This window comes from Salminus brasiliensis, chromosome 12 (assembly GCF_030463535.1).
Source record: "Salminus brasiliensis chromosome 12, fSalBra1.hap2, whole genome shotgun sequence".
Classification (NCBI taxonomy): domain Eukaryota; kingdom Metazoa; phylum Chordata; class Actinopteri; order Characiformes; family Bryconidae; genus Salminus; species Salminus brasiliensis.
The window spans coordinates 14,991,413-15,010,169 of NC_132889.1; positions in this window are offsets into that span (position 1 = coordinate 14,991,413).

The window sequence follows — 18,757 nt, forward strand, 5'->3', positions numbered from 1 at the left end:
CACAGCCTCAAATACAGCTCCTCCTTCCCGTAAGGAGTGACTCTCAGGCCCCATACTTTTGTCAGAAGAGACCTCCTGCAAGGCATAGGATCTCAGAAAGCCAACGAGATCGGGTATTTGACCATATGCATGTTTTTTTTTTTTTTTTTTTTTTTTTTTTTTTTTTAATAAAAGCCAACATTATGGAGAGTTTGTGAATTACTCTCCTCTTACCAAACATACCCCTTTTAACCCAGACAAAACATGACAAAGAAAGGGAGGAGGGTACCAGCCCCTCAGCCTCCACACACAGACTGACACACACACATAAATCCCTAGGCACGCACACACACACACACACCCCAAGTCGACTGTTTTATGCTAACCCTTAAGTCTTCTCTTCTGTGTACTATACCCTTTTCTCTTTACTTCTGACACTTAGATAAGTACTCACCCCTCTTTTCTTTTTTCTCTTGTATTACCCTTTTTACTCTAAAAACCCCTTCTTTTCTTCTCTTAAACTTCCCATATTTCTCTTTTTCTTCTACAACACCCCATATTTCTCTTTGTTTTTCCGTAACATCCCATAGTACTTGTCTTCTTCTATAACACCCCATGTTTCTTCTCTTAAAAAACCCCCATATTTCTCTTATATCACCCTGTTAAGCTAACTTTCACACTGCAACCTGAACCTGCTCACGGCTTACAATCCTAAGAGAGACAAGGGCCCTAGCTCTCAAAGCCTGCGTGGCGCAAATTAACATGGCCTTATCAATGTTACTCACTGCTTTTTCAACAACACCCCTTTTGTGTTCCTCATTTTCCTTATACCTTGTCATTACTCTTGTTCCTACGTATTTTCTCATTCCTTACACCCCCGTATTGTGGTGGCACAACCCACAAACGACCCAAATTTAGAACAGAGTCTCCTCCCAAATAATGTCACAACCTCAAATTTTACAATTAACACGCCAGTGCAGCCTCACTGCACACATCTCAGCATAACGCGGAAACCCAAGCTCGAATAGTGAGAAAAGTGCTCACCGTGTATTGTTGGCTCACGAGCAAAAGTTTTCCACGTGGTACCGTCTGGTGCCGCCGGAAGTCACAGCTGGGTCCCTGTTCGGGCGCCAAAATTTGTCGTCTCGGTTCGTCTTCTTCTGGAGATGGACTTGTTATTCAAAAAGGAGAGTCTGTAGCCACCGTCTTTAGTTGTAACAATAATATATTTTATTGCAATCGAAAGAACAGTGTGGAGAGAGTCTGCCAATTCTGGGTGCCCTTCGGTCTCTCTCTCTCCGACTTAGGAATACCTTGAGTTTTTATACCTTATTTCACGCCACATTCTGTTGGAATGTTGCCATATATGGAATGTTTACATTTCATCCATAGGGAACAGCCATTAGCTCCCCCATTACCTAAGTGGTCCATGGCTACTTCTGGACAGCGTTTAACTCACTGACACGTCTGCCCAACGGGATGTCCAAATCTAAACAGCATCTTATGTCTGTTCAATTTGTGTAGATTTGGTCAAGAAACGGGACCCCCTTTCTTTTCTACATCTGCAAAGTCAACGAATATACTACAAGAGTAAGATTATGTTTATGAGAGTAAGATTATATTTATGAAAGTAAGATTATATTTATGAAAGTAAGATTATGTTTATGAAAGTAAGATTATATTTATGAGAGTAAGATGATATTTATGAGAGTAAGATGATATTTATGAGAGTAAGATTATGTTTATGAGAGTAAGATTATATTTATGAGAGTAAGATTATATTAATGAGAGTAAGATTATATTTATGTAAACCTGAAATCAGTTCTAGTTTACTTGTTTTATGTGAAGTCTCTCTATGACTATGTTACACAGTTCGACCAAGGTAACGGACTTCTGTCTTAACCCTTTCCTGCCTGAGTGGAACATTCCTTTTTCAGACACTGTGTCCACAGAAGGAAGCAGGATGGACCCTGCTGATACATCTGCAGTGAGAGCTCTTGCAGAGGGACACAGCACTGTAGCTGAGCTTAGAGGAATGCTCTAATATATATATATTATTATATATTAGATTATTTCTCTTGCATTGCTGGTCCTATGACCTCATCAAGGTGGGTTGCTAAATTGACAGATTTCCATTTCTCCATAAAGTACCGCCCCGGAAAAGAGAATATGGATGCCGACAGTTTGTCACTAATGCCTGCTAACATGCACACTTTGATGCAAGAATGCAATGAGTAAATGCCCCATGATGCAGTAGGGACCCCCGCTCAGGCAGTGGAGCTACAGAGCTACAGAGTCCAGTGCCTTGTGGTCAGTGGTACTGTTAAAGACCTGTCTGTCCAGCCTGATGTACCAGTGACCCCATTATCATCAGAGACATTAGCGCAAGATCAAATGAATGACTCTGATATTGGAGCAGTTTTACAGAGCAAAAAGTCAGAGACATGATCAGCACGTCATGAACTGCAATAATGAAACATTTTATTTCAATCAAAAGTACAGTGTGGAGAGAGAGCCCCCCAATTCTCTGTGCCCCTCTGTTCAGACAGAGGAACACCTGCGTTTTATACCCTACTACACCTCATATGTTGTTGGACTGTTCCCATATGCAGGATGTCAGTATCTTATCCATAAGGGATATAAATCACCCCCCACCATTGTTTAACGTACATAGTACACATGAAGACACAGCTGGACCCCTTAACATCCCGGTCACATACAATGGAAAGTATGTCCAATCTGAACAATCTCCTATATTTGTTCAGTTCATGTACAGTTTACCAAATTAGGCCTGGGAATGGATCTCGCTCTCCTTTCCCAAGTCTAACCCATGAGCCTCACTATATTATTGCTCAACTCCATACCATTCCTTCAGCTCTATGAACATCTGCATAGCTAATGAATACACAACAATATTTCCTTTAGCCAGTAACGGCTTCTTGACTGCTCATCAAGTGAAGTTTGATTATATATTAGCAGTTCGTCCCATAATAATCAGCCACACCCCCAGCATTAGCCACTTCTGTGCATTACGCATTTCTGCTCTCATTTATCGCCAATTGCTTGGCATTGTTAAGAACGTTTTACTCTTGTGTGTAAAGTACTGCATGTAACACACAGCTGTTTACCGTTTCGCGAGTGTAACCACTGGATCTGATAGGAACAGTGTGAAATGCGATCTCTCGTCTCATCTCATCCCATCTGGCACAAACACGATATGTTCCATAAGAAAAGTCATGAATACACGCATGATTACAAACGTTATAAGATTATGATGATGATAATAATGATAACACTTCTGATTATGCATTTTTATTAATTATTATTAATATCATCATTATTTTTGATTTTATTATCATTATTAGTAGTAGTAAGTGGTAGAATCACCCAGACGCTCGAAATTCTAAATTCATTTTTACAGAATATGGCAACAAGGAAGCACTGGAGGGAAGAGGACATGGTGGGGCACTTCAGGAGGTTTCTGCTGGCATGGCTGTACACCGAGTAGCCAGGCTCTTCAAAGTCCCCCGCAACACCTTGGGGGACAGAGTAAGTGGGCGGGTGACCCATGGCTGTCGCACAGGTCGGAAGCAGTTACTGACACCAGAGTATGAGGGGGCTCTGGTGCAGTACTGCTTTTACTGCGCGCAGCATGGGTTCCCCCTCACTAAGGCGCGGCTGCTGGCGTACGGCAATGCAGTGAGGAGGAAGAGGAACCCCAGTGAAGATGTGCCACCACTTGGGGAAAAAAGTGATGGCACTGTTTCAGGAGGAGACACGCGGGACAACTAAGCATAAGGACCCCGGACACCATCGACCGTGGGAAAGAAGAGGACGGTGGTTCAGTACTTTGACCTGCTGACATCCACTCTGAAAACAGATTTATAACTGTGAGACTGCTTTCCAGATGAATGGCACCAGGTTCAAAGTACTGACACCCCGGGGGTCTACACACACATACCAGCAGGACCCCCGCACCCGAGACCACGTGTCCGTACTGGCTTGCTTAAACGCAGTTGAGAAGGACATTCCACCATTTATAGTTTTCGCAAAAGAATTTTCCCAGAGGCCAGTACACCCAAGGAGGACCCCTCAATGCCCTCTATGTCAAATCTCTGGCGGGGTACATCAACGGAGAGCTGTTCCAGCACTGGTTCAAACACTTAATTCGTCATGCCCGGAAGGAGAGCCCTCTGCTCTTAATCTTCAGTGGCCACAAATCCCACCTCCCGGGTCATCACTGGAGAGGAGTATGAAAGACTCCTGCAGCAAAAAGAGGACTTGGCCAGGAAGGCCGAAGAGGCCAAAGAGCACAACAGAGGAGAGCCCAGACCACCAATGGCCCAGACGCTGAAGTGACACAGTCCGCTGACCCCGCCACAGCCTCCGGGATAACCCCCAGCTGCCACCTCCTCCTCACTACAGCCAGCAGGAAAAAGAGGTGATAAGCTATTAAACTATAAATACACCACTATTATTGTTTCTAAAAATTTTAAAGGTGTCCAGGATAAAATGTGAAACTAATGAAAATCTAAATGTCAACCTGCAGGTGAAAAGAGAAAAGCTCCAGCACCGAAGACAGGTGACTTCAGTGTTCAGTTAGAGATTCAGTTACTGTTTCAGGAGCTTTTAGTTTATATCTCACCTTTTCAGTGTACTTTTACCTTCTGCCTTATCTGTAGGTGTTCAGGATCTAAAGATTATTTCTTACAGGGAGAAAGAAATGTAGAAAGGCAAGGCAGCCAGATGAGGGAGGGGACAGAGATGCACCCATGACACAAACCAAAAGGTAGCTGTCCATTAAAAAGATGAGTTCTTAAAGACAGTGTTTAGTAGTAGAAAAAGTGTTGGATTGCAGTCTAAATGTAACTGCAGTGAACAAAGTCTCTTAATTACACGACTCACAAAAAGTTAGGGATATTTGGCTTTCGGGTGAATTTTCAGGATGAACCTAAAATGCACTCTAACCTTTACCCCCTTTTTGTTGGGCTATACCTGCCACTGTTGTTGGCTAACTTGTTGTGAGTAGTGTATGATACTCTGTCAGCAGGGGAGATAGTGTGTAAGTGTGTTTCTTTTATGTCAGATCTATGTGGCAGGTGCAAGCGGGTAAATCCCCCTGGGGATGGCGCCATCGTGTCATGGGTCTACTGTCCCCTGTGTGAGGAGTTGTTCCACTGCAGCTGTGAACAGTGGAACCCCTCAGAAGAGGAAGAATTTGAGTGTCTTCGGTGCCGGAGGACCCGTGCCCGCATCATGTTCTCTGTTAAGTTATGAATGAATGGAAGGATGAATTCATTTGTATGTGTGGTGTTAATTAATATTAATAAGTTTAAAAAGAATTAATATTATTATCTGATTCTGATTTTTAACATGTTTTTAATGTTTAAAGTAAAAAAAGAACCTTGAGAGGAACCAAGACTCAAAAGGGGAACCCATCCTCCTCTGGTTGACACCGGATCCAAAACAAGAACACAGTAAATCCAATTAGGAGAAAGAATGCTCCGCCCCCTCTGGCTATGCCCCTCCCACTCTACAGTGCTCTGTGTCACTGGCTCCAGATCCACTTAGCACACCTGAGTCTTGTTAGCCAGACAGCAACTATAGCCTCACAGGAAGCTGAACCAGCTCAACGTCTCAAGCCTCATCCTGAGTTTAGAGCTGAGCGCTCTGTTGAGGTGTGGTTTGCAATGCAGAGGAGGTATGGGAGGCAACTCTCAGAGTCTGGATCAGAGGCAGAGGAGCTTTAAGTCACAGGTGGACCAACAATGCCTGCACACTGATCTGGAGACTGTGTCTAACTTCCTCTGACCTTCTTCTGTATTTCCTCTCACTTCCTCTGACTTTCTCTGACTTTCCTCTCATTTCCTCAGACGTTCCTTTGACTGGCCTCTGACTTCCTCTAACTTTCAATGAGTTTCCTCGATCTGTCCTCTGACTCTCTATTACATTCTACAGTTTCCTTTGGCCTTCCTCTGACACCCTCACTTCTCTGACACCCTTTGACTGTCCTCTGATTTTCTCTGAGCTTCATCAGCTCTGAGCTTTTGTTTCTGTTGACTTTCCTCTAGTCTCCTCTATAGCTGCAGGTGGTTTCAGGGCCTCTATTTCACTTCCGGGTTGGAAGCTTAAGGCCCAGCTGATTCACGAAATTCATCAAGCACCACTTATCTGAGCAGGAGTGAATGCAGCCGGACTCTGAACTGGACTGTCTGGTTAGTTTGTGCTCCTGACTTGGCTGTAGTTCTAACTTCAGCAGATCTTTAGTTTTTTTATTTGCTGAACAGACTTCAGCAGTTCTGGGCCCGAGTTTGTGGAGGACCTGGACTTCCTGATTCAGTCTGTGAACCAGTCTCTGTTTGGGTGTGGTCTTTAGACTGGACTGGCTCTCCTCAGCAGGAGTAGTGTCTCTGCAGACAGATCGCCCTGAGCTCTGTTCTCCTCCTTCTTTCCTTTTTTTCACCTTCCTCTCACTGTCTGTCTCTCTCCTTCTCTTAGTATTCCTTTCCCTGTCTGTCTCTCTCCTTCTCTCCTTGCTCTTCTCACTGTCTGTCTCTCTCCTTCTCTTCTTGCTCAAATCAAATCAAATCAAAATCAAATCAAATTTTATTTGTCACATACATAGTCATACACAGTATAACTTGCAGTGAAATGCTTTTTTTGACAGTCTGCTCACATCAAGCTATACAATAAAAATCTACATTTAAACTTAACTAAACCTTAACTTAATGAAGTAAAGTGCAAAAGTGCAAAAGAAAAATAAAATAAAAATGAAGAAAATAAAAATAGAATAAGTTACATTTGCTCTTCTCACTGTCTGTCTCTCTCCTTCTCTCCTTGCTCTTCTCACTGTCTGTCTCTCTCCTTCTCTTCTTGCTCTTCTCACTGTCTGTCTCTCTCCTTCTCTTCTTGCTCTTCTCACTGTCTGTCTCTCTCTCACTCATCTCACTGTCGTTGGCCTGAGCCGCTATCATTGCCCTCAATCGAGCTTCGAAGTTTCCTGGATCTTTCACATCGAAGCTGTATCCTGGCTTTTTCTGGCTGGCTGTCTGCCAGGATGGGGGGATGTACTCAAAGCTTTTAAGTTTGTATCTGGTTAATCAGAATGGACTTTTTTTTTGTTTGTTTTTTTTTTATTTTTTTAAAGCAGACATAATACCTCCGGACTGGATTTGGAATTAGGGGATATTTATAATTTGTGGGTTAGTTTGAGACGTTTTTATTGACGTGAGTTTCTGTGAGTCTTTTATGATCTGTCATCTGATTTATCTATGAGTAATACTCATTTTGCCAATCACTGGTGTTTTAATGTAAAGTAAGAGCAATTGTTTTTTCACAAAATATTGCTATGGGCTTGTATCTCCCATCAAAAAAAAATTTTCCGCACCTGTTTTCTGAGCTTTTTTTTTGCAACCGCATTCAGACATTTCCGTTTTCTGATATTTTCTCCGCCCCGTTTTAGTGCATTTCCCACTTGTATTTGGGCATTTCCATTTTTCCACCCGTGTCTGTCCTTGTCTCCTCAGATTAGGACACAGTTAAAGAGAGTCATCACCACAGACCTTTTCCTCTCTTTTATCAGACTACTTAATGGTCTGGTCCTAAAAACTGCTGAAGGTGTACAAAGCAGCAGCCATGAATGAGGAGAAGCTGCCTCTCATTCTAACTCTTGTAGTTTATCAGTTTGACCAAACGGTGACATCCAAGCTCCATCCATGAGGTCAATTCCAAAGGAATTCCTTCTCACTATATAGAAGTGCACTCTTCTATTCGAGTGAACGGCTTCTGTGCCCTTAATAGTGAGTGATTGGAGGCTGAATATTAAAGACATTGTATTAGACTCTCGAGTACAGAAGCTGATGTTGTGTGTTTTTGCTTTATAAAAGTGAACTCCATAGAGAGGGAGAGTGTCCTTTCCTTCACATTACTTCATGAACTAAACTAAAGTCCATCAAAACACTAAACTACTGCCAATTTTCATAAAGAGGACTTTTCCAAGAAATGAGAGAACTGACTGTCCTAGATTTTAATGTGAAATATTACAACACAAACACTGACAGTCTCATCTCACTGGTTTCTTCATCTCCTCCTGGATGGTAGGTGGTTATACAGTGTGTGGCTGGAGTGAAAGGTGTCCCTAATGAAGCTGCAATCTCCTTCCACACACAGTGCTGGTGAGGAACGTCTCTCATGGAAGGGGACCTTGTGCCAGATAAGATGTCCTGAGGATTTCTCACCACCTATTGCGGAGGAAAAGTCGATGAACAGCATACAGATATAGGTGTTTCTATTGTGTAGTGAGTTGAGGGCTTCTCACTTATATAGTGCACATTATTGTACCCTATTGAGATACTACAGAGAACCTGTCAGCACAAGTACTTTTTTGTACCAGTTAAGGTACTATTAAGTTCCCCAAGAGGCTAAAATGCACCTTTAAACTATGGTACAGCTGTGTCTCCTCTCCAAAAGGTACCAGCATGTGCTTTTAGATGTACCACCCCTTTAGCATTAATTGAAAGAGCAACAGAAACAGAAAAACATTGTTTATGTTTATTGTTTTTATGTTTATGAAGATGAAATTAAAAGAAACTGCACTCCATACCATTACAATATGACATTAACAGCAAATAAAACAATGAACCTAAGTAAAAAGGTTTCATTTTTTATTACCAGCAAAAAAAATCATATTTCATCCTGACACGGCAAAATGTACATAATGTAGGTTCCACTTATATAAGAGAATATCAGCCTTATTAAAAAGACAAACACCTACCAGAAACCAGAAGCTACATTTTACCACACAGAACCCACACAGTGTCTATGTTTAGTAAGTACGTGACTTTCCAAAACAATGGAATCACTTCAGTATGCAGACGGCCCGTTACACCAACATCATCAAGGGAGTATTTACATAATTTAGTGTAATATTAGATACACACTGAAGCACCTCCCCTTGAACCTGCACACCTCTGAGAGCATCACTGAATTTAAGAGTCTTCTGTAGGTCTGCTGGTGGAGATTAAAGTGGAGTGCTTACATTTTTGCTGAGCATCTCTTGAACATCACCTAGGAGTCCTTTAGAGGAAAACTCCCAGCACTGTTTCAGCTGAAGCGGTGATAAATGTTCACCATCACAGGATGGATGTCATCAACCTCATCATACACTGTAAGACAAAAGCAGAAAACACACAAAAGCTTCATTATGATGTTGCAATAAAGTGTAGAGATGAAGGCAGTAGTGGAGAGTAAAAAACCTAGAACAGTCATAAATATTTATAATAGACTATAAAAGACACAATTATTCATATGAAGTTGGTTCATCACATCACATTTGATGGCTATACTGTTTTACACTCCCCCACCCCCCAGTCCTACTGCCACACCCCGGGTTGCCAGATCTGGAAAAACAACAGCAAGGAAACACAGCGTGCTGCAGCCATGGAGGCGAGGAAGCGACCTGGACCTGGATCATTAGATGTTCCACAACCTAAAAAGCCTCGGCATTCGTCTAAAAAGCTCCATGACCAGAGACGGAGTAAAAGCAGAGGAAATACTGGAGATGCGTTTGATAGATGGAGACAGCTTAGAGCCCAGAAGGACTCAAAACGGACCGAACTGGCTGATTTTCTCCTGAACAGGTGAGCACTGAGCTTCAGCTAAGTTTAGCTAACCTCATCTAGATCATTTCTTACAGCCACTAGTAGAGATGGGCTTTTTCAGTGCTTTAAACATTGGAGGGCTTCATTTCTACCCAGTGGTCCGAGTGCAGCTGGGTTATGAAGGCAGCGCGTGTTTGAGAGAGCTAGGTAGCTAAAGTGCTCCAGACTAGAGCTGCCAGCTCAATATTAATGCAAACGCATCGCCAATATTTCCTCTGCTTTTACTCCGTCTCTGCTCATGGAGCTTTTTAGACGAATGCCGAGGCTTTTTAGGTTGAGGAACATTTCTGTGATTGGCGGTTCGCCCATAATTTCATCCTACCTGGACTTTCTGCATTTCATCAGACATGGTGGGGCACTTCAGGAGGTTTCTGCTGGCATGGCTGTACACCGAGTAGCCAGGCTCTTCAAAGTCCCCCGCAACACCTTGGGGGACAGAGTAAGTGGGCGGGTGACCCATGGCTGTCGCACAGGTCGGAAGCAGTTACTGACACCAGAGTATGAGGGGGCTCTGGTGCAGTACTGCATTTACTGTGCGCAGCATGGGTTCCCCCTCACTAAGGCGCGGCTGCTGGCGTACGCCAATGCAGTGAGGAGGAAGAGGAACCCCAGTGAAGATGTGCCACCACTTGGGGGGAAAAAGTGATGGCACTGTTTCAGGAGGAGACACGCGGGACAACTAAGCATAAGGACCCCGGACACCATCGACCGTGGGAAAGAAGAGGACGGTGGATCAGTACTTTGACCTGCTGACATCCACTCTGAAAACAGATTTATAACTGTGAGACTGCTTTCCAGATGAATGGCACCAGGTTCAAAGTACTGACACCCCGGGGGTCTACACACACATACCAGCAGGACCCCCGCACCCGAGACCACGTGTCCGTACTGGCTTGCTTAAACGCAGCTGGGGAGGACATTCCACCATTTATAGTTTTCGCAAAGAATTTTCCCAGAGGCCAGTACACCCAAGGAGGACCCCTCAATGCCCTCTATGTCAAATCTCTGGCGGGGTACATCAATGGAGAGCTGTTCCAGCGCTGGTTCAAACACTTAATTCGTCATGCCCGGAAGGAGAGCCCTCTGCTCTTAATCTTCAGTGGCCACAAATCCCACCCCCTGGGTCATCACTGGAGAGGAGTATGAAAGACTCCTGCAGCAAAAAGAGGACTTGGCCAGGAAGGCCGAAGAGGCCAAAGAGCACAACAGAGGAGAGCCCAGACCACCAAGGGCCCAGACGCTGAAGTGACACAATCCGCTGACCCCGCCACAGCCTCCGGGACAACCTCCAGCTGCCACCTCCTCCTCACTACAGCCAGCAGGAAAAAGAGGTGATAAGCTATTAAACTATAAATACACCACTATTATTGTTTCTAAAAATTTTAAAGGTGTCCAGGATAAAATGTGAAACTAATGAAAATCTAAATGTCAACCTGCAGGTGAAAAGAGAAAAGCTCCGGCACCGAAAACAGGTGACTTCAGTGTTCAGTTAGAGATTCAGTTACTGTTTCAGGAGCTTTTAGTTTATATCTCACCTTTTCAGTGTAGTTTTACCTTTTGCCTTATCTGTAGGTGTTCAGGATCTAAAGATTATTTCTTACAGGGAGAAAGAAATGTAGAAAGGCAAGGCAGCCAGATAAGGGAGGGGACAGAGATGCACTCATGACACAAACCAAAAGGTAGCTGTCCATTAAAAAGATGAGTTCTTAAAGACAGTGTTTAGTAGTAGAAAAAGTGTTGGATTGCAGTCTAAATGTAACTGCAGTGAATAAAGTCTCTTAATTACACGACTCACAAAAAGTTAGGGATATTTGGCTTTCGGGTGAATTTTCAGGATGAACCTAAAATGCACTCTAACCTTTACCCCCTTTTTTGTTGGGGTCTACCTGCCACTGTTGTTGGCTAACTTGTTGTGAGTAGTGTATGATACTCTGTCAGCAGGGGAGATAGTGTGTGAGTGTGTTTCTTTTATGTCAGATCTATGTGGCAGGTGCAAGCGGGTAAATCCCCCTGGGGATGGCGCCATCGTGTCATGGGTCTACTGTCCCCTGTGTGAGGAGTTGTTCCACTGCAGCTGTGAACAGTGGAACCCCTCAGAAGAGGAAGAATTTGAGTGTCTTCGGTGCCGGAGGACCCGTGCCCGCATCATGTCCTCTGTTAAGTTATGAATGAATGGAAGGATGAATTCATTTGTATGTGTGGTGTTAATTAATATTAATACGTTTAAAAAGAATTAATATTATTATCTGATTCTGATTGTCAAAATGTTTTAAATGTTTAAAGTAAAAAAAGAACCTTGAGAGGAACCAAGACTCAAAAGGGGAACCCATCCTCCTCTGGTCGACACCGGATCCAAAACAAGAACACAGTAAATCCAATTAGGAGAAAGAATGCTCCGCCCCCTCTGGCTATGCCCCTCCCACTCTACAGTGCTCTGTGTCACTGGCTCCAGATCCACTTAGCACACCTGAGTCTTGTTAGCCAGACAGCAACTATAGCCTCACAGGAAGCTGAACCAGCACAACGTCTCAAGCCTCATCCTGAGTTTAGAGCTGAGCGCTCTGTTGAGGTGTGGTTTGCTATGCAGAGGAGGTATGGGAGGCAACTCTCAGAGTCTGGATCAGAGGCAGAGGAGCTTTAAGTCACAGGTGGACCAACAATGCCTGCACACATCTGGAGACTGTGTCTAACTTCCTCTGACCTTCTTCTGTATTTCCTCTCACTTCCTCAGACTTTCTCTGACTTTCCTCTCATTTCCTCAGACGTTCCTTTGACTGGCCTCTGACTTCCTCTAACTTTCAATGAGTTTCCTCGGTCTGTCCTCTGACTCTCTATTACATTCTACAGTTTCCTTTGGCCTTCCTCTGACACCCTCACTTCTCTGACACCCTTTGACTGTCCTCTGATTTTCTCTGAGCTTCATCAGACTGTTTCTGTTTCTGTTGACTTTCCTCTAGTCTCCTCTACAGCTGCGGGTGGTTTGAGGGCCTCTATTTCACTTCCGGGTTGGAAGCTTAAGGCCCAGCTGATTCACGAAATTCATCAGGCACCACTTATCTGTGCAGGAGTGAATGCAGCCGGACTCTGAACTGGACTGTCTGGTTAGTTTGTGCTCCTGACTTGGCTGCAGTTCTAACTTCAGCAGATCTTTAGTTTTTTTATTTGCTGAACAGACTTCAGCAGTTCTGGGGCCGAGTTTGTGGAGGACCTGGACTTCCTGATTCAGTCTGTGAACCAGTCTCTGTTTGGGTGTGGTCTTTAGACTGGACTGGCTCTCCTCAGCAGGAGTAGTGTCTCTGCAGACAGATCGCCCTGAGCTCTGTTCTCCTCCTTCTCTCCTCTTTTTCACCTTTCTCTCACTGTCTGTCTCTCTCTTTCTCTTAGTATTCCTTTCCCTGTCTGTCTCTCTCCTTCTCTTCTTGCTCTTCTCACTGTCTGTCTCTCTCCTTCTCTCCTTGCTCTTCTCACTGTCTGTCTCTCTCCTTCTCTTCTTGCTCTTCTCACTGTCTGTCTCTCTCCTTCTCTTCTTGCTCTTCTCACTGTCTGTCTCTCTCTCACTCGTCTTACTGTCGTTGGCCTGAGCCGCTATCATTGCCCTCAATCGAGCTTCGAAGTTTCCTGGATCTTTCACATTGAAGCTGTATCCTGGCTTTTTCTGGCTGTCTGTCTGCCAGGATGGGGGGATATACTCAAAGCTCATGTTTAAAGGAGCAGCTGATCTCCAACAGCAGAAAGCTGTGAATGAGCCGAGTGAAGATGCTCCTGCCATTTATACACTTCCAACCCTGTGATGTCATAATTCACCTGTCCATGCCCTTTGTTCTGTCATTAGTTACTGTTGCTATGGTGAACAAGCTTTAAAGAACACTGGTAAAACTGCCTGTTCCCCTCACAATATATTTATCTTACAGTATATTTATCTTACTACTGTTTCATATGTCTATAGTCTACACTACATTTCCACTGTCCCCACAGCACCAATGCACTGCAAAACATCAGTGTCAAAAACTAAGATGAATAAAAGCAAAATAAGAAAAGAAATGCTTGAATCAAGCAAAATTATCTGCCAATATGGTGAGAAAACTGCACTGTAAATTATCTTGTAATCTCAAAAAACAGTAAAAATAAATCATTATAAGGCATTATGACTAGGTTTAGAGACTCACTTGATCACAAATCATAAAAGTCATCCATAAAGTGACAAAACTAGAACACTAATCTTGTTTTAAGCTTTTTTTATTAAAGCTCATTTGTTAAAAAAAAAAATTACAATCATTTATTGCACTTTACACTCAATATGGAGTTTAAATAAACAAAAATGACTTCTAAGTCATTTTAATTTAAGACTGTAATTTTATAATAATGATTTCATATTTCATAATGTTTGTACTCAACATGAGGAACAGTAAAAACAACCACATCCAGTATGGTACAAACTCCAGAGACATTAAAATAGGTAGAAATGCTGCTACATAGCACTTAATGAAAGACATGTATGCATTATACATGGTGCTGGTGAGTCAACCTGTTTTAAACTTCAACAAAAAGTAAGATTTCACTTTTAGCTTAGTTAAACTAAATAACTCCATGTTCCTGAATGTGTTACACTGTTTTATTTTTAACAATCACACCTCTAAGAGTATTTTTATTAAATAAGATATCTAACACAGCTGAATTTCTGAAACACCAAACTTAGTAAACAACCAGCTCTGTAACTGTTAGAATTTGTTACACCCTGCTGACAATGATAGCCACTGCTGCTTGACCACAGGGCACTTTTCACTACTCACCAATGATCTTTCTCCACGCTGACAAAGTTTTTTTGTAGGATGAAGCTGCATCCCGATCATGAATGGCATCCTGCAGAACTTCTGTCTGAAGTAGTGACAGGAGTGTTGTGAGGCACTTTGGATAGGTCAGATGAAATGTGTAGTAGTGTGCTAAAAGATAGAGCTCACCTGTGTCGATGTTTTCTTTTGGAAAGGTTGTTACAGGTGTAGACCCAAAGGCCAGCTTGCAGTTGCTATTCCAAATGATCAGAACTGGACTGAAGACTGGTCTTCTCTGAAGGTAGGTGTTTGGGTTTTCTGTGGGCTGTAATAAAAACAATTAACGAGTCTGCAATAATGCTGTCTGAAACCTTCATTTAAAATCTAAGCTTGAGTCTGAATTTGGTTTCTAAAGATTCTGAAGTTTATCAAACAATCTGCAATCGAACTACATTCAAGGAGAAATCTGAAACTTGGTGATGAAATTAAAATGGTGAATTCACCGTTATACAAACTAGAGAACACAACCTTGGCCCTCCACACAACAAACTATGGTTCTATTCACTACTATGCGAGACTACCTTTATTATATCAATAGTAGACCATGAGCAAAACGTATTCCAAAAGGCATTCCCTAGCTCAATCGGGTCTCATATACATTTCACACATGAGGCCTAAGGCATTTCTAATACATTTCTCACCTCAAGAACATACACCATCTCACTAGCATGATCCAAGTTCTTGGTTTGGGCCACAGGTGATAGGAACATCCCAGGCAGATCCTTCATCATGGCTATAGAGCATGTCACTGTTCCAGACATAAGTAGATTAATTATTTAATATATTTTTGTGTTTTTATATTTTTTTTGTGTGTGTTTAAATCAGCGTGATATTTTCCATAAAAAGTTGGATCAAACTCAGTGGGATTGCAGGGTAGTCTGTATTAATGTATTTACACCTTAATATTCACACATTCAAAAAAAAAAAAAAAAAAAAAAAAAGTGGGCCAGAGGACCTCCAATATATTCTGTAGTGTTACACAGTTTTAGATCTGTTTCTATTTTCAGAACCCAACATAAAGCTGGTCTCTTAAAGTGTAGAGTTGATGAAGGCCCTTAAAGGCAAACTCAAGGTCAAGCAGCTGAGCAACTGCCTCCTTGTTAGGTTTCGATCTTTCATACAACTCTTACAGGGGGCGGTTTTGTCTTGCTTGACTTTGCTGACTATCAGGGCCAGAATGGACTCCTAGATCTTCAGCAGCTTCTCCTCTCTGGTCAACAATCTCTGATTCCTGAAAGCAAAGGAGTCAGTCTTTTGTTTAAATATAATCTATAATGAAAAAACATAATTTATCACACTTAGCAGCAGCTGAAATCCTGCCATTCAAAGACTGCTTGAATCATCATCAGAACATCCAAACTCAGCCGTCTCTGTTTCCTCTGTCTTTGTGGTGTTGGTCCCTGTCGCTTTTTTGGTGTCTTTATGTTCTGGAGTCTTTTCATTCAGTGCTTGAAAAGTAGTTCCTGTATGTGAAAGACATGGAAGTAATGCACTCATTTCATTTCATCATTTACAACTAAACATTTAAACCGCACATTGTGTTTTACTATGGGGGCAAATTGAATTGACATTGAAATGTAACAGTCCGTGTACTTTTTGTTTTTTCTTTTTTCATTTTAAAAACAGAAAATTAAAAATGAAAGACAGATGGTTATTTGATATTCATTCCAACTCCAACTCCATATAACGTAAAAGTGAATTATATATATGTTTTTCTTTGAATTTAAAGAATGATTTTTTTATTCATTTTTAAGAAGAAAATATATATAATTAGTTTTTATGTTCTATGAAGGTTAGAATATGAAATGAAAATGAAATAACCATCAATCTTTCATTTTTGATCTGTTTTTAAAATGAAAAAGACCAAAAGGTGCCTAACACACGTTTTTACTGTATTGCCCAGCACTAAATTAAAATAATAAATACTTTACCTGCTGGAAAGCACACATTTACACTTTATCCTATAGTTCTATAAATATAAACTTATTGTTTAGTTTTCATGATCGATCATGGATGGTGTTTTCCATCACTGGAACTTAAAACTGGCTTATGTGACATTAATGAAAAGTTGGTTTACAAATGGTACAAACACTTACCCAAGTGTGTGTGCAGTTCACTGTGTTATCACGAAGCATTGGATAATACTCCACAAGCCGCTTTGCCATGGCCTGGACCTCATTTTTCGAGGGAAATATAAATTTAGTATCACTTGCTCTGATGATGGACACCATGTTGGTCACGGTGTTCCTCACTAATCGGCAGCGAAGTTCTTCTGAAAGAGTGCATCCACCTTCTTGGTCAACGAGCTGCATTTCAGAATACTGCTTTCTAAAACGTTCCAGCTCACTGTCAGTAAACACAACACACTCAGGGTCGGGTAGCTGCAAGGTTCTCGGAGGGTCCAGTGTCTCATCAGGTTGCACATCAGGTTGGGGAGGTTTAGGATTCCTGCACAGATCAGTTTCTGAAACACAGGGGTTGACTTGTACAGTGTCCAGTCCCCTGCCATTCGAACCATTCTCTCGATTAGGGGATGCTGCTGCTGCCCCTGCCAGAGAACATTAAGCTAATAAACTGAACCATTAGCAGCATTACTTAGCTGGTAATTACAGGTTTAATAGACAATTTTAACTACAAAATCTTTAAACTACAAAAGCTGTAAACTTCACATCATACAGTGATGAGTCAATTATGTGTTTATAATGTGTGTTATAATGTATGTGTGTTTATAATTATTTGTTAAACCTGACTGAATGCTGATGGTGAAAGTACTTAAATGACTGCGTACCTGCTGCTCTTTCTGAAACAGGTTCCATATTGCTTTTCTCCTGAGAAAATGTTCAGCTCCAGGAAAAAGATCACAGACATCTGCACAGGTTGGTAACAAGGTTTCGCTGACGTTTGCAGCTAAAAAAAAAATCATAATAAAAACAAAATAAAAATAAGAAAAGATTTTTTAACTTATTGTTTACTGAACTCCCCCGAACATTATTTGTAAATGTAGAACTTGCAGCCTTTCACAAACTGTGTTTTGACAGATTAAAAGAAATATATATATAAAAATATCTTGTTTAAATGTTTGATGTTAGCATCTTATCTTTGAGTTGGTTTACACCGCACAAGAGTATAAGCCTATTTTTCATGTTTTTTTCTTTTCTGGTATTAATATCATTATTTTTAATCAATTATATAAATCATACTATATCAATGCATCAATCTTTCATTCATATTAATCATAAGACAGAAAAACAATTATCATGCAAAAATAGGTTTACTGTAAGCATTAGCATGTATATTAATATCATTTTAGTAAAATATGATATACACACCTGCACAACTCTTAATATTAAAAAAATACCACAGTCATTTACCACCCCACTATATACAGTAACGGGCAGCAGCACATTTTAACTTTAATAATATTTATCTTGTAAAGTAGCTGCTGATATTACTTCCAGTTTCTCCATAACTGATATCTGAGGGAGATTTATCCAGATATGTAGCGAACGTTTCCAGGCTGTCCTAGAAAAAGTCCCATATCTTACTTTTAGCTTACAAAAGTAGCAGAGCTTACAAGCACATGTGATATTAGTGATCTGCGTTAGGTTCAGTAACTAGTTATCTAGCTCACTTCAGTTAACAGCAGCTACACATTCACTAAACACATCAGCTAACCTAGAGAGATAATCTAGCTAAAAAGCTTTTATTATACCATCTAAAATCACTTAGAGTTCTCTATGTTATTAATTAGTATTGTTTGTGGAATATCTGTAAGATGATGTATTTTACCAGAAAGGATCAATATATTACTCATTTGTTGTCTCCTAAAAAAGCGCTCCTCCTGTGGCGCATTAATACAGAGACACACAGTCGGACTGTTAGACACAGCCATAGCTCACAGTGTGAAGTTCATCTGACTCCAAATGTCCACTTCATTAAACTCATTTAGAGACCTGAGTTTAAGGGCTGACGACTTCTAAACTCTAGTAGAAATCACAAACCTCCATTTGATCAGTTAAAGCTCATTAAGTGTTACATTTTCTGTACTAACTGATAAAATGATCAGGATGTGTCTCCAGATATTAAAGAAACACACAGGTTTCAGCTCCAGCGTTTCTTGACCGCAGTGCTTCTACCTGTATGGTGGTCTTTGAGGGGTCAGGTACGGAGCGGATCTCTGGTTGTGCTGTAGCTTCCTATCCCGCCCATTGCCCCACTCCCCCACCCCCCAGTCCTACTGCCACACCCCGGGTTGCCAGATCTGGAAAAACAACAGCAAGGAAACACAGC